Genomic DNA, 25,840 nt, shown 5'->3' with positions numbered 1-25,840 from the left:
AGGGTTCACTGGGTTCTAAAGTCTTTCAGAGATATTCTGAAGTATTTCACATGATTGTCCTGGTAGGGATTGCATTCTACTGCAACATTCAAATCTTGATGGACTGGGTTGCCTGAGGAATTTTTTTTTTCAAATATAAACAAACACCAAAAGATGAGTCTGCATTTTCTTTACATTTCAAGTAATAGGATTCCTGCTAACCAGAAATCTTGATGCTGATGTGGTTCTTAATTGGTGAACTTTTATAACCTCATGTAAGAGTAGATGAAAATAAAGTTTCATTTTGACCATACAGCCAAGGAAAACCCAGACCTTGCAACTTGTTGCAAGGAGAGATAACAACAACTGTTGACTTGGCCACATTCAGGAAGTAATTGAAAATAACTATTTTGCTACATTTTCAGAACATGATGTTCTCATTGGCAAATAATATTTAAAGGAAAGAAATAAACATTACTTTTTGATTTTTGGAAAGTAGAGTTGAGAGAGCATTTCAAAGTGGTGTGATGTGTGGTTTAGGTTCTGTTTTTTAGAAGCACTGGATATATATAAGATTTCTATACATTTATATGTGCATGGGAAGAGATAGAAATGAATAGAAAACATGTAAAAGCTATAGTCAGTGTAATGACTGTTTTTATCTTTGGAGTCAGCTTATACCCACCCCCTACTTGTAATTCCCCTGACTGAGATTAAAGTCAGGATTCTTTAAGGGACTCATGCTGAATTGTTCTTGAAGATGTCTTGTTTTTAATATATCTCATTACCTACCAACAGTGATCAAACCTCAGATGTACCATTTTCTGCTTTGAATAAGTAGCACTAGCTTTTAAAAGTATAGAGCTAATTTAATCTAAAAACCAAATTAGGTCATCAGTTTTCATTATTTTTATTCTTAGCTGACTGCAATTCTGTAAAACTCAAAATATGCCCATAATAGCAGTAGTAAGACAAAAGATGCTTTAAAAACTGCATTAGTAAATTGAGAAATTCTAGTTTAAAATTGCAACTGCATAAGCTACAAATGAATCAGACATTTTTCAAAAATACATTAACTTTGTCATAAAAATACTTCACTCCAAAAATATGAGATATAAGCTTTGGCAGCATCGTATCTTTCTGAGCATTCTATAATCCAAAGAAACTTCCAATGTTCCATAATCAGTTGTCCAGCCTGGGGGACGGGGGTATGTATGCCTTATTTATAGGATGATATACCATGAGGATATTCTGGGGCTGATGAGAGATTTCTGATTACCATCTGCTGCAACTACTCAAGTTTCAGAGTGGATTAACTGTGTATACCAAGACCTTAAGATCTTAAATCCAGCTGTAGGCTGTTTATCAGTAGTGGTAGACTATGTAAAATCTCCTTGAGTAGAGTGTCTGAGCCTTTGTCCACAGCAAAAGAAGCTTGGCTGTTGGAAGTCAGTGTTAATGAAACAGTTTTTCAGTCAAAACTCAGATTTTTATTTCTTGAATGCCACTTTTCCATTTTGGGGAAGATAAAACTGGAAATGTAATCACCTGAGTCTAAAGGTGAGACACTGGCCAAAATGACATGGTAGGAGTTTGCCAAATTAGCAGCTACAGTTTTGCTGTCTAAAGAAGCTGAAAATGGGTGCAGGGTATGCCTTTGTTTGAAATTCTAAGACATCTGATTCAGTGCAGATCTTGAGATTCTTGAACACTTGTGCATCTTGCTGTTCGGGAACACAAGGTGTTTTACAGTTGAAGAAATGAGGCTTTACAAAAATAATTGTATAGTTTGGTAGATATCTTCAGGAAATTAAAAGCTTCATGAACATGATGGTGAAGTTCTCATGTTAAGCCCCATTCTTGAAGAGGCAGATGTATAGGTAGATATAGATTGGCCAGTTGGGTGATGACTTTTCATGGGCATCTTAATTTTGCCCACTTTTTCTCCCTCTTTCTCAACACCAACTTTTAGGAAAACCACTGCAATAAAATAATGTTGGGATATCTGTTCCCATTTTCAGATTTCTTTAACATAGGCTAATACATTTAAAAGCTCTAGGTAGGGGACTAGAAAAGGAGGAGACAGACAGCTAGGTGAGCATTTAAAGTATTTACTGATGATCTGTGTGTTCTTAGAGAAAGTTAGTTTAAAATATAGACTTACCTGTGTCTGAAGGAAGACACTTAATTGCATCAATAAGGATAAAATCCCCTTTCTTTGGAAGAATGCCAAGACCTTATATGACTTCTCTTGTGCTTCAGTTGTCAGTCTGTCATAAACTTCCTGCCTGACATTCTTCTGTAAGAACTGGCTTTCTTTTTAGGGGAGCTTTTTGCTATTGATATGTGATTGTAATATAACTCTGGTACTTCTCATGCTATATAATTTTTTCCTGTGCTGTAGTTTGTAACTGTAGCCTGGCTGAAGAAGCTTCCTAGTTGAATACATTTTGCATTCCTTCAATCTGCTGCATCCTCTCTAACTCCTGAGGCCAGGTTACTCTGTCATTTGAACCCTACAGCCTGAAAGGGGGTAGGGAGCTTCTTGGTTATTCCTAAAACAGAGGCACCAGGAAAGAGAATAAAATGTACCTCAACTCTTTTTGGCCCAGTGCTTTACCAAGCTAATTTTAGTAAACATGTTTTGTAAAGCCTATAAAATTAGAATACATATTTCAAGAGATTTTTTTTTTCTTTTTATTTCTTTTTTTTTTTTTGGTGTGTGTGTGGGTTGATTTTTCTTTTATTTTTTTATTGCACTGGTTGATTAATTAATGTTTGTGGTACAGTCAGAGGCCTTATGAGTGGTAGTTAGACGATCTTGGATCTTGTGGTTGGGGACTTGGCAAATAATTCTAAATTAAAAACACTTGCTAGTTTTTGAAAAATGGGTGATAATCTTTCTGGCAATCTAAAGTAGCATTATCAGATGAAAAAACACATTTTTTGCTGTTAACTAAAGAAATTGCTTTCTGACTTTGTTATCACTGGATTAATTCAAAATTGGTTTCACCCTTTCTTGTCTTTTTAGCTGCCTAGGAACAATTGGTTTACAATACTGGAAAGTACAGAATTATGGCATTCCACAAAACAAACAGTACCAGGTTTAGGAAATGATGAGTAATTTTGACTTTCTCTATCATGATTATTGTTGTTGGAATGCATGCTATGAAAATTTTTGTAGTGTCTGCAAGGGAAAAAACCCACACATTAACTAAGACTTGTGCATACTAGAATAAATTTCCTCCAAAGTTATATATGGAAGTCAATGGAGTCTGTGAACAATAGGATCACCAGTCATGTTCTAAAAATGTCCAGAACAAGCTAGTTCTAAGTGTCATTTTAAGGCTGTTGAGTCAAATTCTGCTTAGTTGCTCTGCACTGCAAAACCAGAATACTCGATTTTAACATTTGCTTTAAAAGCAGGTCAATAAGGGGAAATCTGTTTGCTATTCTGCAGGTAGTAGTTAGAGAGTGCCTGAGCTGAGAAGGTTTCTCTTGGGGAAATTAGAGACAGGGTCATCAATTTTGGAAAAGAAAATTCTTATTTAAAATAGCATTACAAATTTTTTTTTCTTTTGTTTTCTAATTTCTCTTTAATTTTTTCAGTTTTTGCCCAAAGTTTTTTATAACATTGTTTCCTATGCTTTTCCGCAGCTCCTGGAAGGCCTCAGACATGTTTTCATTTTGCAAATTGCTAGGATTTACTGAGTCGAAGGCAAATAATATGTGTAGTAAGAAGAGGGGAAGAGACTGTTATTTGATTCATATAAAAATGTGGTAGTATAATTGATTAGAAGTGGAACCTTTATCTTTTGCCTTATAAGATGTAATTTTTGTCACATATAATCATTCTTATAAAAATGAATGTTTCTTACTCCACTGTATTTTCTGCTAATTTGTGGATGTTGACTTTACAGGTTTAGAATCAGTTGCAAGGATGGGTGGCAAAGCAGACATGATCTTCATTCACTGGCATTGTCTGCCTTGTCTGAACTGGATAAACTTATTTTTAGTCATCTCTAAGTTTTCAGTTTTGCCTGTTTGGCAAAAAGAGTTCAAAAGTTCAAAGTTCATTCAGGTTAAACCTATGGAGTCATGTGTTACCCAAGCAGACATAAAGAATTCAAAAATTATCTGTATCACAGAAGTTCCAGATCAGTCCCTTATGTATGTGTTTGTGTATATGGTATGGCTTTCTAAATGCAGATGTTTCTAGAGGAGATTAGAAAACAATTGTGATTCAGAAGAACACGGATCAAGAGATTCTCCCCCCTTTCCAGTCAGAATATGTAGCTAATACCCTTCAAAACTGTTGTTCTGAATTCCTTTGGGAATATTTCACTATTTGCTCGCTAGTAATTGAATATGTCTTAAAATATTTGCATTGAAATCTGAAGGGCTAGCACTCTCTGGGGGGAATTTCAAGACTTAGAGAATGAGAATGTCCCTTTTGGAAACAGCAAAGGAGCTTCTGCTTCCTTCTGCTATAGGTATGATCACTTGACTGTGTATTTAAAAGTAAGAAATGCCTGGAAAAGTTTTCTGTCTCTTATTCCTGAGAACAATATTACATATCTTCATTGTTATAAAATGTGGAGAATGTACTTTACAGACATAAAGACATAGAGAGTATGTTTGGGTAATAGTTGGAGACCAATCTAAATAAACATTTCTAATTCTGTTTTCATTTTTATTCCTTTTTGGTACATTTCACTGAGCTTTCAGAATGAATACCAGCTATTGTTTTCTTTTTCCCACTTATATAGTGTGTGCAATATTTTATGCATCATTTGGGCCTCAGATGTTGTGGGTGAACCTTGTAATTTAAATAACGTTTTTCATTGGAGGGAAAGCACATTGTTTCTAGAAACTCTTGTAAACAGTTTTTTCCAGTGCTTATCTATATAATTTATTGAATGCACTCCCCCATAATTTATGGATCTGGATAATTCTTACTAATTTTAAAGCACTGAAAAATCAGGTTGAAGTGGGTTGTTTGATTAAGTTTTGAAAGCTTGTTGCTCTGAAATGGGGGCACTTCTGCATATGACAAATGGTATAGAAACATTCTGATTGAGTCAAAGCACATAGGACAGAATATGTGTAATACAGGTAGCAAAATTCCATGGAATGTGGGGCCTTGTGCTTCTTTTCAAAGTAGTAACTATATGAGAGTGGAAGATGGCTGTTTCCCCATTCTGTTTGACTTTTTGTGTTTACATGTATTTATATGTACACACTCAGCATCCCCTAAATTTCTCCCCTCTTCCAGGTAGAATCATTGCTGTTTCATTACACTTGTACATTCATTTATTAGAGCATGTGGTGTGCAGTGCTTGGGAATCATGGCTTGGTTCCACTGAAAAAGCAGGTCCTTTTTCAGAAATTTGAACCTTTACAGTGTTTTTTAACTCTAGGTAATAAGATGTATGTAAGACATTATGTTAATATTGAAAATAAAATGTATAAGAAATCCAAAACAGTTTGTCCTCTAATTGTTTTGACTTCTGAAAAGCATATTGCTTTTTCTTTTTGGAACGGATGAAAAAATTCTGAGCATCTTCAAAATTTTTGTATTGGCTTTTAATTCTTAATATATTGTCAAGTTTGGTTTTTATGGTTTTTGTTTGTTGGTTTTTTATTTTAGTATCAGGTTTGGAGTGTGTGCTGATCAGTTTTTCCTCTGTTACCAGTGTGCTGAAGAGAATAGGGACGGCTGTTTTGAAAGTGGTTCAGAGCTGTGCTTCATTTTGTCTGGAGTCCTGAGCTTGGGGGATGGTGCCAAAACTCTTACTGATCATGTGAATGTGTTTTGTTGAAAGAATCTATAGATAAGGGAAGTCCACTGGCTTTTTTACTGACTGATGGCCTCTTCTACCAATGAGCTATATTTTTTTATACTACAGGCTGGCTTGTCTAGTCTCCTTCCAAAACCAGAACATAATAAAGACAGATACTCTTCTATATTGCTGATTAAAAATTGTAGCAAAAGATTTATAAACCAAGTTAAATAGAAAGCTGTGATTCTTTCAGAAAATAGTGCAAATGAGTTTAAAATGTAAGAGTGGCTATAGTAAACAGATTAGAAAGTTCTGTGTGGCAGCATGACTTACTGTATGTGAATGGAAACATTTTTGATAAATGAGAAAACACCCAGGTTTTACTGTGTTTTCTCCAAGTCTGCAGTCTTTTCTCTTCTATAAAAGATATCTGTTTTTTGTAAAGGCAGCAGGAGACAGATCTTTTGTATGTGCTTCCTGTCTGAAGTGCTCAGACAATATGTTTGCCATATAGCTTGTTTTCCCTTTAATGATCCAGAAGTTCAGACAGATCTCCTTACTTAGCTGGGAAAAAAAAAAAAAAAAGCCAAAAGAGGCAGTATTTCTTTTTCATGGCAGTAACTTGGGGAAAGTGCAGTCACTATCTGTTCTGTTAGCATTGACTTTCTGAGCAGGTGCCAGGTCTGCATTGCCAGGCCTTCCAGCCCAGGTGTTCTTCCAAATGAGCTGCAACACATGCTGTCTCTAGGCTGTCCTGCAAGCCATGCCAACAAAGGAAAGGGTCAGGATTTGCACTGGCTTGGTTAGGAGCATTGCTGGAGTTGGGAGGGGGCCATACAAGATGGGAAGGGGTTAGGGGAGAGGAGTGAGCACGCTTGGGAAAATCAGGAATGTGATCGAATATGAGGCTTACTGTGACATGAGACCGTTGTGGAATCTGGGGATGTGAGAAGACGTGGCTCAGGCATGGTCAGGTGTGTTGAGGCTGAGAATTACTGTTTTCCTCCCCATGTTCCCCTCTGTCACTTTGGTTGACAGGAATTCTCCCTGAAGCACCCTTTTGGCTGTCTTGTAGGGCTGCAGCAGCTGCATGGGTTCGATGCGGTGCAGTGGGTCGCAGTCATGCATGGTACATGCAATTTTAACATAAATTAGAGTCTCTTGAAACTTCTGTAATTTACGGTAGCTCATGTGACCTCAGAGGTTGCCCTGGTAACTGGTGTCCCAGGAGCCTCTGGAAATGCACTTGAAAAATGTCTCAAGGTCTACATGCCAATGTAATGTCTAAAAATATTGAGTAATTATGTTTATATTTAAAACTGGTTATCAAGGTGTCTTTGGTAGCAGACTTCCCCAAATATAAAATAAGAAAGATTGCATGCGCTTCAAAATCATATGGCTTAAAAATTCCTAAAAAGGCATCATGAGCACTCTCCCAAATGATGAACCATTATTTGATGATGCCTTCTACTTTAATAACATAACTAAAAAATTGAATTAATGTAGTATTCACTAGAAGAATGAATTCTACCTTCACATGATATAAAAAGGAGATGTGTGGATTAAAGTACTTTAATACTGTTGGTCTCTAAAAGAAGGAAGCCAAGAGGATACAATTTTTTAACTGGGAGACAAAAATAATGCTGCCATAAGCGCTTCTTTTATAAAAGCTTCAGTAGAAAACAGTTATGCAGGGGTGGAATGTTCAAACTCTCTTCATCTTAAAGAATAAATCTCATAATTTTAAGCATTTCTTCCCTTTCTTTTCCTCCCACTCTCTTAGTTGAGGACCTGGAGCATAAACTGACTTAGCAGTGTTGGCACCTTGCATTTGTTTATGCAGTTCAGAGGAAGCTCGAGCTGTGTTAGTACCAGCTCTTAGTTGGAAAGTGCACAGTATTGCCTAAGTCATAGAATACCTGCTCTCTCAGAGTTACCTTGGCTTCTAAAATGCTTTTTCTTTTTATTTTTTTCTTTTTTCAGTGGTTTTTCATGACGAGCTATAAATAAAAATGGTAGAAAGAAGTCTAGTTTGTTCCATGTAGAGAAAAAGTGGGACTTCTGAATCCTTACTTAAATCATGACATGTGGTGAGGATTTAAATTTAGTCGCTGTACAGCTTGGTTTCAAAACATACTTCAATGGAATTTCCTTAGTAAAACAAGAATTTAGACTAGTTCTCAGTAATCTCAATAAAATAAGAAAACCAGAAAAGTATGTGCCGCTGACAATTATTGAATGGTGAATAAAAGAATAGAAAAACAATGTTAAAATATCAAAGGGTGTAAAAGTGTATGCAGCTGATATGTTTTTGCATTTTGTTGTAAAGTGAGAGTGGTCCACTCCTGAAGGAAGTGCTGATTTATTTTTCAAAGGGAATCAATGTGGGATTCTTTAAACCAGTTTGTGGTTACAGAAGTAATTTATACTAAATACTGTCTTTAAATGAATTTAAAAAAGCTTACCAGGTGAATGTTATGACTGTATCAAACAAGCTTCACAATGTTACTGATTCTATAAATACTGCCTTGCTGGAAATAAACCAAAGAAAAACATAGGCAAAAGTACTATTCGTCTCTGTTGCTATATATTAGGGAGATGGCTGTGAGGTAAAGAATATTTGATCAAACTCCTTGTCTTTCATGTTTGTGAATCTTTGTCTTTATATTTTCCTTGTCATTCTGATGACAACAAGTGACCCTGTCGATTTTGCTTAGACTTTGGCTACATTTGTAACATCTAAAGTTAGTCAAAACAAGTGAATCTTACACAGTGAAGAGTTGCAGTCTGAATTTGGAACATTTTCCTGAAGCTGGTTCAAGTGTTAGGATGAGAAGCATCCAAAAGATTTGCTGTTGTTTAGCCTTCGGGTTCAGCTGTTCAGTTTGTTTCTGGAACCAGCCAGCGGATGTGTGTGCAGTCTCACCAGCAGCACTTGGTGCCTTCCAGTCACACATTTTTATGAGTTTTCCACACACTGCTGGATCCAGAGCTGTGAGAAGTCTGCCAGTTTTCTTGAGGAGTCTTGCATTGCTAATGTGTGTGTTGTTCCGTTATGTCCCCGACAAAATGATAAGTATGGCAGACTAGCTGTTCATAAAGTTATGTTCATACCTGGTGGTTTTGGATACAGTAATTTACTTCTAATCTCAGGCAGAATTGCAGTCCTATTACCATACAACATAGAATTTTAGGAAGGTTGCCTGAGTAAACATTTCTTGTTAGGCACCAGCGTCTTATAAATCAGTGAATAATATACTTGCAAACATCCATAAAATGTATCTATTTTCTCTGCCTAACATTTGTTCAATCTGGCATATGGGAACAAAACTAGAATTATAATTCTCTAGCTGTGATACGTTCTCACAAAGTGAAGTGAACAGCTAAATGGAGGAGAAAATTTTTGGATATGTTTTCATGCATCTTGAAACATAATACTGTTGGTCTGATGTTACTTCACCAACTATTAGTCAGTTAGGAACTGAAAAAGGATTACAGCCCTGTAAGATTTGCTTGAAGTTGAACATGCATAAACTGATGATGTTCACTTTGGGGTTCCTTAAAAGGGTGACTGACTATTGCTAGGGGGCAGGAAAATGAATCACTTAAAAAGGTTTGTTGGAAGATCTGAAAGTTGAACTCCAAAAATAAGTAGCTGTTCCAGGAAGTTTGGGTCTATGTAATAACAATAACATTTTGGAACTTTGTCATGGGTTTATTGGTGTATTTTAGTCTTGTCTAGTTTGTAGACATCCAGAGTTACCTAGTAGTGTTATACCAGGGAAAGTTTCTAACCCTGTGCTTGCTCTGAGTTGTGTTTTCTGTATTGCTTAGAAATTAACCAGAAACTCTGGGAAAAGCATAGACTGTATGTAAGTTATAAGTCTTGAAGAGCATAGAAGATATTCTCTTGAAGTTTTAAGAATGTTTATAATCATCATTAACAAGCTAATCAGTAAACTGTGGTATGTATAATATGGCTTTTAAAGATTTTTCAACACTGTGTCTTTTGGTGTTTTCTAATTAACCAGCAGGTAGGCTGTGTGCTAAAATGGTATCTTTTCTCTCTAATATACAGAATATAGACAAATATGTGAGTTAACGGATCATTGGACAGGTCTGAAGAGTGGTGATGAATGGAATCATATCCATCCGGTGCCTGGTCTCAAGGTGCATTGCCCAGGGCTGAGTATTGGGCCAGCCCTGTTTAATATCTTTGTCAATGATCTGGATGGGGGATGGTGTGTACTCTCAATAAGTTTGCAGGTGATGCCAAGTTGGGCAGGAGTGTTGATCTTCTGGAAGGTGGGAAGGCTCTGCAGAGGGATCTGGACAGGATAAATGGGCTGAGGCCAGTGGTCTGAGGTTCAACAAGGCCAGTAGCAGGTCCTGCACTTGGGTCACATCATCCCCAGGCAGTGCTTCAGGCTGGGACAGAGTGGCTGGAAAGCGGCCCAGCAGAAAAGGACCTTGGGGTGCTGGTCAACAGCAGCTGAGCATGGGCCAGGAGCAATCCCAGGTAGCCAAACAGGCCAGTGGCAGCCTGGCCTGTATCAGCAGTTGTGTGCCAGCAGGACCAGGGCAGTGATTGTCCCTCTGCACTCAGCACTGGCGAGGCTGATAATGATTAGGGAAACAAGTTATTAAATAATAAGCAAAGGGGTTCCTAACAATGGATAACGAAACTGTGGCCAGCATTGGCACTTTGTTGAGAACACAAGCAACTGCTAAATTATACTGAAATTATAATAAGTTGCAGCCAATATGAACCCTCTGCATAATGGATTTTCATTCAGTTTATGTCACTGAGCACACTATCTTTAGGACCAAACCTCCTAAAATGACTGTGTTTAAAACAAACAAATTACACAGAAATGGTTCTTAGTTGTGATAAAAATTACCAATGGTACATGTATCAGTAGCATATTAACTTTTCTTTTTCCTGTTGACAGGCCTTAAGCCATTTTTAAGCCCTATCTATGAAAATTGTTCATGTTTTACTGAGGAGGACCTTAGGGCCCTGCTGGATGAGAATCTGACACTTGGTCAATAATTCATCCTCGCAGCAAAGAGGGCCAACAGTCTCCTGTATGTGTTGGGTGAAGTGCTGTCAGCAGGTCGAGGGTGATGTCAGCTTAATTTATCAATTACTAAGTGTTCTTGGTATATTTGAAGCAAAAATGAAGCGGGATTGTCTATCCACGTGTAAAGAGTTCTCCAGTTACTGTTATCCTTTGAACAGACGTGCACTGAATTGTCTTAAGAATCAGTTATCAGTAGATGGGATTCTGAGTATCCTGAGGTTACTGACCTGTGGGAAGCTCAAAGCCCACTGCCCCAAGGAGCAATGTCTGCAGAAGACTGCTCCAGTCACCCTCGTACGAAGCTCTGATCTCCCTGTAGAAAATAAATCATTTGAGATTAGGATAATCTGGAGAGGAGCAATTTCTGAAATTTTACAGTTTAGTTCAGGTGTTCCAACACAGGTGAAAATGTGTTAATACAAGGAAGTTTCATGACCTTCTTGTGTGTATCTGTCAGTATCTGCTAAGGGCACGGAGATGGCTGGTTTTGGTCAGATGCAGTTTGCAACTCTCTTGGTAGAAAAAGAAGGCGAAGAGTACAGTGCTGGTTTTAAGCACTTCAGGCAATACATGAATTTCCTACATTGAAAAAAACAGTTTACTGCAGTGGGGATTTTGACACAGGTTAAGATCTCTTCTGAAACCTTTCCTGTTTTCTTTCAAAATTGCTGGGAACTTCTGTGGGAAGACAGCAGGTCATGCTCAGATGAGATAAGCCTCTCTGGTGTCTTGCCTAGAAGAGATAAGGAATCTTAGTCTGTGTAGTAGCAGAGAATGTTGTCTTTAAAGAGGCAGGTACTCTACACCTGCCCTTCTTGGAGCAGGGTTTGATTGATAACGTTAAACAACAAGCTTTTGTTTTTCTTATCCAGCCCTCGGGAGTTCTCGGCTGTGCCGTAATGGCTGCTAAGGAAATCTCAGGGAGAGGCAGTAAAGAGCTCACATGTTTAGATCTCAGCATTGTATATCTGTTCCATTTAAGTGAAGCCAGAATGAAAAATAAAGAAGGGAAAAAATTGTTCTTTGGGCTAAAATTTTACATCGTGGAAAGCATCAGGTGACACCCCAGCTCCAGTGGGATTGTGTCTTGTGGGTTGACTTGGGGATTGAAGGAGGTGTGAACTTTTGATCTATGCTTTTTTTAATAATCTGAATTTTGCTGATTCTGTTTTTATTCCCAACTGCCTGGTTTTGGCAAGTCTATGGACTTTAGATCATCTTTAAATCTCCTCTTTTATCAGATTTATTTAAAATAAAGAGATACATTTTTAAAGTTAGGAGAATTTGTGTCTCTTATGCATTCTTAGATGATGTGATCCCTAGGATTATTTTCCTAGGAAACCATCTAAAACATAATATGTGGTTCATTGGTAGCCCTGGAAACAGCCTGCTTCTGTCTCAATGACTTTTATCATCACGAAGCTTGCTCTGCCACGATTTCCTTCCTTCTCATAAATCTTTTAAGAAATAGTTTTTATTGTAACTAAATGCCATTGTGAGAAGTGTGCAAATACTGTGGTAGGGAAAAGATTCTGTATAAACTGGGATATTTCTGCTGTATTTGAGAACAAATCCAGTGTAACAGGCTGGGACCAAATTGTTGTTGATTTTCTAAATTTGTAAAATTTGTGTCCTATTTCTACAGGTTTAAATAGCTAATTTACACTTGGTTGGAAGATTGAGCTAGAGTTGCAGCATAAAACAAGGTGTTGAAATAAGCATTCAACATATATCAAATGAGAAGTGATCAAATGTCAGTGTGAAATAGTTATACCACTTATTGTTTGTACTGACAGTTAAAATCCAGTGATAAGGAAACACTGGCCAGCAACAAGATGCTGTAAACATGAATAGACAGTACTGTTAATATTGCCAGAATATTTTTGCTGCGTTCAGTTATCTTTGTGTCTCAGAGAATTGGTTGATTTATAGCATTTTCAATGATAATGTGACTATTTTTAGTTCAGGGTTCAAAGTGGGAAATAGATACTGAATCCTATATTTACGTGTGTATATGTGTACAAAATGTAGTATTCAAATAATTCATATTTTGGTTAACTTTTCAATTAGCCATTGCATCAAGTTAGTCCAGCAAATTATTTTCCTTTGGATTTATTCTTTCTGTTCTTAGTACAAAAATCTAAATCTTCCAAAGCAGCATTCCCTTAATGGCACATCTGCTTCCTCTCACTTCTCATGCTTCCCTTTTGCCCCTCTGTCATTTTAAACTTCAGTTCTGTTGAGTCCAACATGGCAAGTCATGTTGCAGTATAAATTTACAGAAACATGTGGAAATTGGTTAAAGACATGCTTTTAAAATGTTTTACATACAATCTATTTCTAAAGAAAAAAAAATAAACCCCAAAAGTTTTGAATGTCAGTGTCAGTGCTTTTCATTGTTTTTGGTTTTTTTTTTTAGTCTTTGAATCTGTTAAACTCTTCTGAGAGTTCTCAAATGTATAAAATGTTCTTCTTTCAGATTTCATTGTGGCATTTGGATGCTTACCTTTATTTTCAGGATTGAAGTGCAAGTATTAATACTGAAGGCTTCTCTGCTTTTGGCTAGATTTATTGGTGTAGGTGACACAGGGGCCAGCTCCATTTTTAGGGACCACACAAATTCTAACAGCAGGCTTTTTTTCTGGCATAATTCATCTACTGGGAGGAGTAAGGCAGGTAACCAAAAGACACATTTGCAGATATAACTGTGTCTGTTCTAGTACTTTTTCTGGTACACTGGTGTCATTTACAGCTGGGATTTTCTTTACATTACTGTCCACTGTACAGGCAAACTTTCAAGTACAATCTGAATATACTCTCCACCACATCTTGATTAAACTAAAACAGCATTCTTTTGATACACAAGTGGCTCCTGTGATACATTTTCAGTTCTGAGGAACAGTTTTAGGGAAAGAAAACATTTTTTTCACAAAGGTTTCCATGTTGAAGATGAATGTTCAAATCATTTTAAAACAAGAAAATATGAACTATTAAAATCATATGTTTGGAAGGTGTTGTTTAACCAGTAGTTATAACAAAGGGAAGTTGGAAGTAGGAAGCTGGGAGGGTGAGGGTGTTGACTGTAAGGGAACAGTTCTAGTTTCCGTCTCCCTCTTGCATTGAACAAGAATAAAACTTCTCCCCATGAAATCATTGAATCATTGTGAGTTTTCATGGTGGGTGGCTATAATGTTGAGATAAGGAAAATTAATGTAGTTTCTAAGGATTATCTAAACTTTCCTTCTTCAGCCTTTTCTTGCCCACCCCAGGCATGCACATTTTTTCCTGTTGGTTTAGGCAGGGGAGCCTTCATGGTGGGACCCTGAGCTGATTTCAGAGGACAGGGATAGCTGTCAGCAGAACCAGTGGAGGCCTTTGGTTTCAGAGTGAGCAGAAAGTAATTGAACTTGAAGAAAACTTATGAGAACATTGTTTTGCTTCTGTGACTGGCTTTAGTTTTGGATATCATGAGAGTGAATTTTTTGTGCTCTACACTGTGACTTTTTGAGTATTTGTGGTGTGTAAGAAATTTAGAAAGCTGCATACAGGATACTGAGATATGGTATGTGAACATTGTAATGAAAGATTAATGATGTTTCCCTTAGTGGTTTAAAAAAGGAATCTTGTTTTCCTACTAATTTTTTTTCCTCCACAGAAGACAGTTATAGTATTAACATATTTTCATTATTGCCTGTATCAAGTATTAAGTACAGTGAGTTCTGAAAATTAAAAGTTGCCTTTTTTTTTTTGCCTGCCATATTATACTGAAGTTTGAGTGCTGTATCCTTAGCCTTCCTCCACAACTAGAAGGGTTATAAACTGTATGTGACAGTATTTTAAAGTTCTTTCATACTTTTTTACCACACCAACTGCTGTAATTTTAATTTATAGTGAGAATTTCTCAGCAGCTACTTGCTAAGATGCTGCTGTTGTAGATGAGTATTTAAAAATTGTCTTCAGTGTATTTACTCTTGACTCTTGCATCCTTTAATATCTTGGAACTATAATGTCCTGTAGTGATCCCTCTTCAGCATTCCTCACAAGGAAACTTGCAGCAAGCAATCAAAATAGATTCCTTTGAAGTACTAAAAGTCTGAACAAACTGGTATACCTGCCAATTTTTATTTGTTTAGTTGTAATTATTTGGTAAAGCATGCTGACGACTTATTAGGTTTGGTTTGTCAAAGCTATGAACATTTATATAAATATAAAGATCTCCTGCCTTGCTTTTTATTTTGCTTAGGATAAACAAATACTTTATTTGATTATTGTAGTCTCTCTCATGTCTTTCTGTAACAGGCATCTCGTATTAAATATTTATAGTTCACTGTTCTTTCCTAAGTGCCTGTAACTGCTATGAATAATTAAAGAACTGAGTTAAGGGGGGGAAAAGGGAATTGATGTAGCATTCAGCATGAGAATTTCCTGCAATTTTTTGACAACTCTAAATTACATACACCTAAAAATCAACGAGGAAAACAAGTCAGAAACAGCCTTATGTGGTTAGGAAACGTGTTTGGGTACTCATGTCTTGTCTTACTAGGTGTGATAACCTAGTAAGTATTTTGTTTCTGTATCATAAGAATTGTCCTTAAAAATCAACAGCTAGTTATCACTGTTTAATTACTGTTGCCACCGAAGCAATAAGGCTGAAGTAGCAACTCAAGAATTTGCAAGATAATATTTGTTTAGCAAGCTGTAAGTATCTAAAAGTTCCAAGTTTTGTATTTAATTTAAAACTGAATTGTTTGCATGAACTCTGTAGCATTGAAGAGTTAATATTGGTAATAGTCTCTCTCCTAATTGACAAAAAGGAACTTATCTCAAACCACACAAGAACAACTCAGTCTGTGAAGTTCTGTTTCTTTCTTTAAACTTATCTTGTGAAATTTGCTAGTCCAATTAAAATTAGTCCAGAAGCAAATCTGAAGACACCATTCATCAATCACTGGAGTGAAGAAAATCAGTTGATGAATTGAAAGCTGCAGGGCAGTGGTAATGATAGTTTTAGAATGAAAAAAATGTTACATTTTATTGCTCTGTAGCCTGAATGTCTGACTTGGAATAAATAACCTATATGTGATAGTTTTACTTCTGTGTTGTTCCCTGGAAAACACTCAGCTACAGGAAAGCACACAAAAACACCAGGAGCTTTCCAAGAGAACAGATGACATTTGAATTGAAATTTGGACAAAATACACAAATTGACAGCACAGGTGGAAGGGAACATTTTGCCACATCAGGGAAAGTAAAAATGCATGATTTAGTCATAACATTGACCTGTAAGGATGTGTGAAAGAACCATTCCTGTAAATCAGATAACACATTTGTGGTCAATCTGCTGTATATTTTTTGTGAGCAAGAGATGCTGACAGTTAAGGGAATATCATGTAGACTTCCTCTTACAGTAAAGCAGAGAGAGAGATGAGGTACTTTTCTGCTTTCTGACTAAGTTTTTCAATCATAACAAACAATTGTTTTCATTTGTTGGCTGCATATGCAGCATTGAAAATAAAAATCTTGTCTGCATGGAGTAAGATGTTGTCTTCCATATTAGTGATTTTTTATGTATTTAAACTTAAGTAATTTCATGGAGTACATAGCTGTAGGGGCATCCTAAGATGCACACTCCACAAGCTTGTTTATGTCAGCTGGTTTTGTCCTGATTTGTTTTGAGTCAGGTAGGATAGAGTCTCTGCCTGCTATGCAGGAAAGTAAACCAAAGTAACTTTGTGAAAGTAAACCAAGTAAACCAAAGCCAGCACTTATGTCTGTGGGAAGATCTGGAAAAGCTGCTGAGAAGCCTTTCCTAAGAGTGGAAAGGGGTTGGGAGTCTTGAGCCAGTGCTCCGTCTCACCTCTTGCTGGTGATGCTGTTGCCTTCTCTTCCCCTATAATGCTGAAGGGCAGCAGCTGAGGGAAGGGTGAAGCAGCTTTCTGCAGAGGTTGGATCTGAAATTTCAGAAATCTTAAACATAGTTACTCTGTTATATTTCAGAGTCACCCACATGCTGTACTTTTGCTTTAAAGGCTGACAGCTGTGCTGCGTATTTTGCCAATTCGATCGAATTGCTGTTTGTGGCTGAAACAAGAAATGGAAAAAAGCCATGCTTTCTACCAGTGGAACTAACATACAGCTATGAATTCTGGAAGGGAATCTGATACTCAACTTCAGACTGCTGCATATTAAATCTTGTAAATATGTCCTGATTAGAATGCCCCTGAAAGTGTATCTTAGCTATAATGCTTGGGTACTTAAAACGGTATTGAAGACCTGAGAATGAAAATGCTCAGGGTTTAAATAGGTGTGCATGTGTGCAGAAAGAGTATCTTGCTGGTTTTAGGGATAACTGAAAACTCAGAGCCTTCTTCCCTCCTGAGCTGTGCTGAAACCTGTTGAACCTTTTTGTTGAGCCAGTTTCAAATCCTTTAGTACTTTTACATGCAGCATCAGCTTTGACATCTTCAGTTATTATTCAAGCAAAAAGCATCTGTACCTTCTATCATTTTTTCTGATAATTGATGGCAGAAAAAATAAATGGTTATAATAAATGTAAGTTTCTCTGCAGTAGTTAAAATGACCTGTTTGTCATAGTTTAAATATGATTTCTTAGTATGTGAGAAATTAGAAATTTAAAAGGCTCTCTTCTTACTTACCTAGGGTTAAAACTCTTCATGCCATCAAGCAATTTTTAATAGCTTTCTGTCAGTGCAGTTTCCTCAGTTTAAGACTCGGGACTTAGTAACTGCTGTTTTTCATAAATAATTATTGCATATGGCTTTGGTTAAGATGTTGGTTGTTTGGATCTGAAGTATGCATGTTTTGCTTTTATCAAGTTTGTGATAATGGGATACCTCTTTTGCTCTGTTGGAAATGCTCCCCAGAAGGCTGAACTGTAACTGACTCTAACACTGAGAGCGGAGACACTTATGCCAAGCATAACTCAGGCTTTGGCTCTCTCAGTGCTCACAGCAGTCTGGGGAGTTTCCTTAAATGCTTCTTATTTATTTTCTTTTCAGATCAGACGTTTTTTCCCCTTTGCCCTGCTAATCTGTATTGGAAATTAACCCCTAAAACCAAATGACCCTTCATTTTAATTTCATAAATATGCAGATGAACTCATACAAGAAAGAATGCCTCAGTGGTGTTTGAATTTTGGTTTTGCTACTGTGCTTTAATGCTCAGATATAATATTATTTGTATAATATATCAATTACAGAATTATAATGTCATACATAGTATAATATAATTAAATTAGTAAATTATGTTATAAAATGATAGAATCATAGAATGGTGTATCCTAGTAATTGCTGCTGGAATGCAAACATAAATGGCATCATGGAACTGCAGAATGTGGAAGTCTTAGTTGCCACAGACTTTTTAAAATTTAGGTCCAAGTCAAACATAGTAAAAGTAGCTCCAAGTCCTCTATTTTCAGCAGAGCAGGCAATATCAGATTGTTTAATTTCTCTTCAAAAGAATATGGAGTGGATTTATGTTAGAGACGAGTGAGAAGGGAGCAACAGCATCATGTCTGTGTATGTCTTTGGAATATTTGTGTCTTGGACTTGATGATCCTTGTGAGTCCCTTCCAACTCAGAATATTCTGTGAATCTGTATCTGTGCCATGGAGCACATGGAAAGCTCCCCTGTGACATCCTGTGAGAGCACTTGAATAATGAAAATCCTGAGGATACTTGAGACAGCAACATAAAAAACGTATTAAAAGATGGTTTCTTCACTCTTGGTAAGCTGATCAAATGATTAAATAAGCTCTGCTGTAGGAAGTTTTGCAGAGAAAGCCTTTGGTCTAGACTCTATTTGCAAACCATATCCTGTTATTTCCTGGCTCATCAGAGTCACAGTCTTTTGAGTTAAATTGCTGCTATAACAGCAACAAGGCCAGCACAGGCGACTTTTTCTCTGCTCTTTCTAATAGGTAGTGTGAAAGTGATCTCTCTCATGTCATTGAATCATAAATTTTCTGGTGTCCTGTTTTCTTGAAATGAGGCAGAAAAAAATGAGCCCAAGAGCCTGAGAACCTCAATTCTGTTATTTTATGATGTTGGCAGTTCTTTTATATAGCTTGCCTTTATGTTTTATATATTTGTGAAATTGAGGCTGTACTCTGTGAGGTGGACCAAGATGAGAGATTTTGTTTTCCCTAATAGAATTATATTGCAAAAGACCTTTAAGGTTATTGAGTCAACCACGGAACCTAATGACATAAAACTCTACTGTCAGTTCATGTAGGATCAGATTTCAACGGAAGAGTTTCAACTACATTGATTTTAATGGAATTAATTTCTTTATAAACGTCAGTGATTCTGTTCTTTCCACCAGTTTTTAATCGGTTCTTTGCTTCTAGTGGTTAATTTGAACCAGTTCTGATACTTAGCTGGTCACATGGACTGTTGTTTCAGCTCACTAAAATTGCAGAAAACTAATTTGGAAGAAAATAGATTTTTTGTTTCCTGAGGTAGTGAGGTAAATTAACTTACTGTGTGTTAGACAGCTGCTAATGAGGGCCTGAGGAGCTGAACTGGGGAGAAGGGCGAATGCAACTGGGGCAGGAGGAGGAAGAGACAGGACAGAAAATTAATGTTTTGAAGAGGGGCTGAAGAGAGAATTGGTTTAACTCTATCAGGAACCATGCAGTTTGCTCATCTGAAATAATATAGGTCATTTTTGTTTGAATATTGAGTACCTGTGTCCATATTCCTTGAATCACAGAATTCATTTACTAAAAAACCCCACAAACCCAAAACCAAACCAAACAAAAAAACCCCAAAAAACAAACAAACAAAAAAACCCCAAACAAAACAAAAAAGACCAACCAAAGGAAAAAACCAGCAAAAACAAAAGATCAACCCAGAATTGTCACTTATTCAACTAATCATAGTTTTGTTCCTCATTGTTATTTATAACATGGTGTAACTGGGTCTGCCGGGGGTCAACCCGCCACACATTAGAGAAATAAGTTCCTCTTCAAAGATTTCTGCCAACAACAGATTTGTCATGAGTACCAGTTTTTGGGGAAATATTTAAATGCTGAGCACAAATACAGAGATTCAGAACAAGTGGGAGGGTTTGTGTTTTCCAAATAGCTGATGTTTTTGTCTCTCCTCAGATAGTTGTTGTTTCAGTCGAGGACTGTGCTTTGTTTTACATACAACTGCTGGGAGCTGTGTGCAGTTAAACAGTGGCTGCTGAGTCTGTTGGGCACAGGCTGATTTAACAGGTGCCCTTTCTGAAGTGTTTGGGATCCTGTCAGCTGAGCTTGGAGAGTTTTTTCTTGTTCTGGTTTCCACGTGCTCTGGAAGCTTTGGGCAGCTGTGGAACAGCATTAAAAAGGATGTGAATCTCCTGGTAGTGGCAAATGGAAAGGTGCTGACTAGGAAGAGAGGATGCTTGGCTGGAGTAGAGGGGCTGAGTGGTGGCTGCCAGCAGATTCTTCTGCTGAATTGGTGATTCCAGGAGAATTAGGCTGAGAGAGGGGCCATCGAGGACAAGGATGGTGAAGTGCCTTTTCTGCACCACCACCTCTCTCCTTCCTCCTCCCCGCCCTTTTCTCCTTTTTTCCCTGCATTCTTCCAAACAGGATTCTCACTCTGCCTTTAACTGCATGTGACTTTTGAAATCAGTGCTAAATTCAGTTACCTGATATTTTCCTTCCTTTTTTCTCACTGCCTCTTTTACACAAAAACTTGCTTAGCTTCTTTTATGCTGCTTTCTGTGTTGTAGAATGATTTGGCAGCTGTGCATAGTTAAACTATATATAAGATGTTTTATTTTTTTGTACGTGTTGCCAAAAACAAGTGGTCCTGCTCATCATTGCTGTTTCGGTTACAGGTGGTTTTTTTCAAAGAAAACCCTAAAAACTTTTGTGCTAAAAATATTTATAAAGATGATATGATATTGGCATTGCTTTTGTAGCTCATTTGCTCATATACACTAGCATTTATATCTCTAAAACCACAGGTGGAACCTTGGAAAAGAACAAGTTAATGATATTATAATACTTTTAACAAAATGCATTAAAAATTAATATTTTAAAGTTCTAACTTAAGGAAGTACTTTTTTCCTTTGAGGAGACTTATTTATGTATAGACATGCTTCCTTAAATATGAAGAAAATCTATAAATTTCAAGGTTTCTATTTTGAAGAAAACGGTTTAAGACTCTTAATTAAATAAACAAAGCATCAATTGTGGTTTTTTTAACTTACCACTTCCTGAAATAGGCTTGTTATACATCATGTCTTCAAGCTAGGTGATTTTGCAATTACTGCTGAATTGCATTTGATGAAAACAGGCAGGTCTTGTACTCAAATTGACTACATAAATATCACATCTACTACAAAAAAAAGTCATCAATGAGTTACATAGTGTCAGAAGAGTAGTGCACTCTGTGTTCATTATGTAGATCATAAGGCTGCCTGTTCTCATCATAAAGTATTGAATTTTACTGAAACTGTTTGCTACAGAGGTACATTAAATTGCATCTAAAATAGCTTTCATGCTGTATTACATGAAATAATGGTGCAATTTGATAAAAATTAAAACTACAAAACTTGGGTCAGCCTTTCTTCTTACCCGCTCACCTGTAATTGCTCAGAGTATTGGCACACCACTGGCCTTGAGGTTCACAAGCATGCCACTCAATTCAGAACTTATATGCAAAAAAAAAATAAAATTGAAAGCTCTTGAGATGCTGTATATGAGAACAGTCTTATTACTACACCTCTGTGCAGACTTTTCTGGGCTGAATGGTTCACATTTATCTTGTGTCTAAGCCTGCTTGGGATGAACTTAATAGGCATTCTTGGGGCTGTAGCTCCTGCACAGACTGTGTACTATCACTGCCTCAAGGTGTGTGAGTTTTCTCAGAGGTTGTCAAAGCTCACCTCTTGGCAATCAAAAATCCTGCAGTGAGGTGCTGCACTTCAGCAGGTGTGTTTTGTGTTCTTGTTTAGTGTTCTTGTTTCTTACCTAATTGCTTGGCTGGCAGAGCACTCAGGTGCTCATGGAGTGGCTGGGCTCTCTCCCCTCTGTCTGGGCATCTTGGAGTGCTCAGCCATGTGCCCTCAAGACGAGCATGGAGCTGCCTTCCATACTTTGGTGAGCCTCTGCTATATGAAAATGAATGGAAATTCTTTATGGTTAGGGCATAAACAAGTAGCAGCAGGACGTGTCACCTGGGGAGGAAAAGAATTCAGTGTTTGGGTACTTGCTACGTGGACTAAATTTTGCATTCAGGGTCACCAAGTGAAATGTTTATCTTTTGTGACATCAGGGACTTTCACTTCCCAGAGGAGTGCTCTAAAAATCTGTCATTGTGTCACTTCCTCTTGTTACTGTTTTCTTTTCTGTCTGAAGTCTTCTGTTCTGAAAAGAGCAGGTGTCTTTAGTCATGGAGAGAGGCAGGATCACGGGCACCCATCTCCAAAGTTTGCATGGGCCAGTGTGAGGACCATTCTGTATTGGCAGGTGGAAGGAGTGCCCTGCACTGTGCTCCAGCTGCTGCCCCACACTTGCCACTTTGAGGGGGTTGGCAAGCCCCTGCCCTGGGCTGTGTTCTTAATTCCACTCAACCAAGTGGTACCTAAACATCTTGGCAACTTGGTGTTTAAATATATTTTAAGTACTGCTTCTGGGGCATGATTCATTTGGGCATTTACAGGTCATAAAGTTCTCTCTCTGCTTCCTTTCCTCTGGGAGATATTTACAAACCATACAGTACTCATCATTTCCTCTATCATCCCGATCTGTTACATTATCAAATCTCTGTTTGAGCTCTGCCCCTATCAGTACCAGTGGTTATTGGAGATGCCTTTGAAGTAATTTTATCTTAAAGTTGCATAAATTAAAAGCATTGCTGTTCAGGAATGAGGTGCATCTCTCTCAATGTCTGATTCAAGATTCTCTGTTGTCTCCAGAATTCTATTTTGTAGATAGTGCTGTCTTAGTCACACAGAGATTTCTTTGTTGGTACCTTGAGAGGAATAAAAAGAAGTTATCATGGATATATTCTTCCCTCCTTGTGCTTTTAATCCATTTTCTCCAGCTGTCTCTGTCTCTTAAGTGCCACAGGTGACAGCTGGGATTATTTCTGTTTTTTGAACTGCTGGATGCTTTGCTTTCTGTTGCTAGGAACTTCTGGATAAACTAAACTCTTTGTGCAGTCGCTTGTAGTGGTTATGAGCAATGTTTCAAAACAGTTTTATCTGTGGTCTCCTCTATTCCTCAAAACATCTTGCAGGTGACCTTGGCTGGAGCATGAATACTATTAGGAGATGTGTTGATGAGATGGTTGTTCTGGTTTCAGTGATTAGTCTTATGAAGCACACAGTCTTTAGGGGAAGTCCTGTAATGATGACAGGACATGCTATAAACTGTAGATAGACATGGTTCTTCATTGTGTGAGAGATCCTAGAAAGACTGAAAGTTGTTTCGGCACAACAAATGTAGCTGCTGCCTTGGACTGAATTATGCATCTGCGCTGTAGAGTCAGTGTCACTTCCAGCATGTTGAACAGTGTGAACCCTGTAAGTCTTATGAATGCCAAGAAATCACTCCTGTGTTTGTTCAGATGCAGTTTTCTGATGTGCCATTCTTTTGGATTCAGGGCAGATCTAAGGCTGTGAGAGACTTCACCCAGTTCATGAATACCACCTCACTTTCGGGGCGAAATCCTCCACATCTTAGAGCAGGATAAATCTGTCTCCTCCATGCCAGGCTATATTGCCAAGGCTCACAAATGAGTTTCACACACGGTTTGTGCATGCTCTGTGCAATTGCATTCTCAGCTTGTGGAGTGAGAGTTTCTTTTCTGTGTCTTTTCAGACAGGTGGGTGATTCAGACAGGTGAATTCTTCTCAACAGTGTCTTTGATCACACAGAGATTGATCGTGGCTTCCATGTCTGTCAGGATGGGGACTTGCGCTGGCAATCTGGTAGCTCAGAATTATTGATCTCTGAAGCAAAAACTTATGAAGGGTGTTCTGGAGCTCAGAATGTTTTCACAGCAATTCACACTGTGGTGCTGGCTTTATATAAATAATCTGAGTGGCTAGACTCCTTTACCTTACAAAAATGAAGAGTACTGCTGAACTGGCTGCGAATTCATCTGGCAGACAGGTGAAATAATTTTGCAGGTGATATATGGAATTGCTCTTCTGATCCAATGCATGAACTCCAATTCAAGCTTTCAGAGCTGGCAATGGAACTGCCTGGAGATGGGCTTCTTTACATCAGATGGCATCCAGAAATAGGAAATATTTTTTTTTCCTTTGTGGTTCAGTGACTTGGATCAGATATAGCCCTGATCATAGGGAAAGGTGTAGACCTTTCTTCTGATCATGGTCAGGTAAGATAATATTTGCCAGGCCTTGATGGTTCTGGTGTCAGCTGTCTCTCAATCAACAGTATTCCTCTCTCAGGTCCGTGACTGAGAAATCTGGAGCATTAAGGAGTTTCAAAATGTTTAATTCCAAGCCCTGAAGTATCAGGCAGGAATGTCATTGCTCACTTATGTGGGATTGTCCTTTGCCACTTTTTCAGGTTAGGAGATATAAATAGGTAGACAAACAAGCTAGGCTTAAAATAGAACAAAAATCTCTGTAAGCAAAAAAAAAAGAAAACCACATTTGATTTCTTTTTTTTTTTTTTTTTTTTAAAGTTAAGGAAATTTGCTGTTGTTTGGAAACAATCCTTATGCCTAAACTGCATGTAATGAGATTCTGAGAGTCAACCCTGTGCAGTATCCATTGCAGGTGTTTGATCTGCAGTTGGAAATAAAACAGTCTTCTGCAGGGTTATTCACGTTTACTGGTCTCTTGAGAACTTGAACAAAGCAAATTCTGCTGTCCTTAAAGGTGCAAGAATGGTATGGTTGATTAATTTTCTCAAACACAGAACATCAAATATTAAGGCTGCTCACTTTACTAATCATTGTTTTCAGTGAAAGACTTTTCAGATGCTTATAAATTAAATTACAAAACCAGGACTCTGCATTTTTAATTTAATGAAATTAAACATACAGCACGTGTGTACTGAGCTGGAAATGCATTTTGTAATGGATGGTTTTTATTTGAACATCTGTTCAGCACAGCAATCGTTAAAAGTTTTCTTTCACTTTCCTTTCTCCTATTTAAGCACTGCTGATTTGCATTGGAACATACTTCAAATGGAAAACTGTTTCAGGGAATATAATATTTTTTTTAGTAAAGCTGGAAAATTAATTTTTTGCACTGTGCTAGTTTATAAGAAGAACACTTCTAATTAAGGTATCTAATATAAAAATATTTTAGTGCAAGTGTTATTTCAGACTAAAAATTAGCTCCTTAAGATGCGTTGCTTTCAGAAGAAAAATCCTAGCATTTTTTAGTCTCAGAAAATGCAGATAATGAAAGCACACAAGTTTCTAAAATTCAGTTCTTATGAAATTGATAGTACTTAAGTCACGTGTTGCCAATTTATTTGCACTTGCTTTAATTAATACAAATGGGTACAATAAAGGTAGCTAAATTACCTTTCCCCCCTTTTTTTTATGCTTATATATCCTTATATACTTTCTCTAGTAAAGTAAGATCTCTGGGTTATCTAATTGCTTTAAGAGCAATGGTGAATCACTTTTGTTTCCCTTCCTGACCAGGTCATCTATTCAAGTTCTTTCTAATGACACAATGTTCTTTGGAAACAGTTTAACCATCTCAGAAGTTCCCTTCTGAGTCACTGCTGTATTTTCTGAAGCTCAGAAATTGCAGAGCTGCATCTGCCCCAGTCCAGTTCCTTGTGTTTCAGTGCAGCTTCTTTAGACTGCTGTGGGTATTTTCCTGCCAAAGGGAGGGATGTGTGAGTGCTGTGGGCAGCCTGTGGGAAGAACATGGATGGGTGCTCTAGTGAAGGGAGCTTTGCATAAAGCGCTTCCTAAGTCTTGTATGCTTAGATTAGGGCCATGTCCTATGGATTTTATGTAGTTAGGACTGTGTCCT

At 37.5% G+C, this 25,840-nt stretch overlaps 1 protein-coding gene across 2 annotated transcripts in view; it reads left to right on the top strand.

The window, feature by feature from the left end:
• Window positions 1–25,840, top strand: part of PLCL2 (phospholipase C like 2) — a 98,882-nt gene that overhangs the window by 27,503 nt on the left and 45,539 nt on the right. The gene's annotated exons all lie outside the window — the stretch shown is intronic.

The sequence above is a fragment of the Fringilla coelebs genome, assembly GCF_963513975.1.
Source record: "Fringilla coelebs genome assembly, chromosome: 1".
NCBI lineage: Eukaryota > Metazoa > Chordata > Aves > Passeriformes > Fringillidae > Fringilla > Fringilla coelebs.
The sequence above is the reverse complement of the archived record's forward strand: the minus strand, read 5'-3'. Positions and strand labels throughout refer to the sequence as shown.